The sequence below is a fragment of the Sinocyclocheilus rhinocerous genome, unplaced genomic scaffold (assembly GCF_001515625.1).
Source record: "Sinocyclocheilus rhinocerous isolate Xijiao unplaced genomic scaffold, SAMN03320098_v1.1 scaffold1206, whole genome shotgun sequence".
NCBI lineage: Eukaryota > Metazoa > Chordata > Actinopteri > Cypriniformes > Cyprinidae > Sinocyclocheilus > Sinocyclocheilus rhinocerous.
In genome coordinates, this window is record NW_015659931.1 from 96,432 (window position 1) to 97,135 (window position 704).

The following is a 704-nucleotide window of genomic DNA, read 5'->3' on the forward strand; positions in this document are numbered from 1 at the left end:
GGTATACTACCGTAAAATTAATGTCCAATACATGTAATGTCCAATACAGTTTTTCAACGTATATAGTAGGGGAATTTACCGTTAACCATTTAACAGGTTTTTACTGTAGCATTTTTACAGTCTTTTACCGTTAAATTCACGGTCATTTTTTACAGTGTGGACATCCAGCCTTTTTATATTGCTGAGCTCACCAGTGCATTCTTTTTTTCTCTGAATGTACCAAACTGTTGATTTGGCCGCTCCTAATGTTCCTGCAATCTCTCTGACGGATCGGTTTGGTTTTTGAAGCCTAACAATAGTCTTGTTTCACTTGTATGGAGAGATCCTTTGACTGCATGATGTGGGTTCACAGCAATAGCTTCCAAATGCAAATAGCACACTTCGAATCAACTCCTGACCTTTTACCTGCTTAATTGATGTAGAAATAATGAAGAAATAGCCAGCGCGTGTCCATGAAACCGTTTTTGAGTCAACTGTCCAATTACTAATGGTCCCTTGAAAAAGGGGGGGGTACATATTAAAGAGCTGTAATTCCTTAACCTTTCCTCCAGTTTAGATGAGAATACCCTCAAATTAAAGCTCAGAGTGTGCACTTTAAGCCTATAATCATTATATAACTGTAACTTGAATATGTTTTGGTCACCAGCTAAAAAAAAAAAAAAAAAAAAGCGCTGGGCTCCAAAAATAAAAAACTAAAAGAAAAA

At 36.5% G+C, this 704-nt stretch overlaps 1 long non-coding RNA gene across 1 annotated transcript in view; it reads right to left on the bottom strand.

The window, feature by feature from the left end:
* Positions 1–201: 201 nt before the first annotated feature.
* The window catches only part of LOC107724527 (uncharacterized), a 2,456-nt gene continuing 1,953 nt past the window's right edge, over positions 202–704 (bottom strand). The window contains exon 3 of the long non-coding RNA XR_001638029.1: positions 202–494. This is a non-coding gene — a long non-coding RNA (uncharacterized LOC107724527). The remainder of the gene's footprint in view (positions 495–704) is intronic.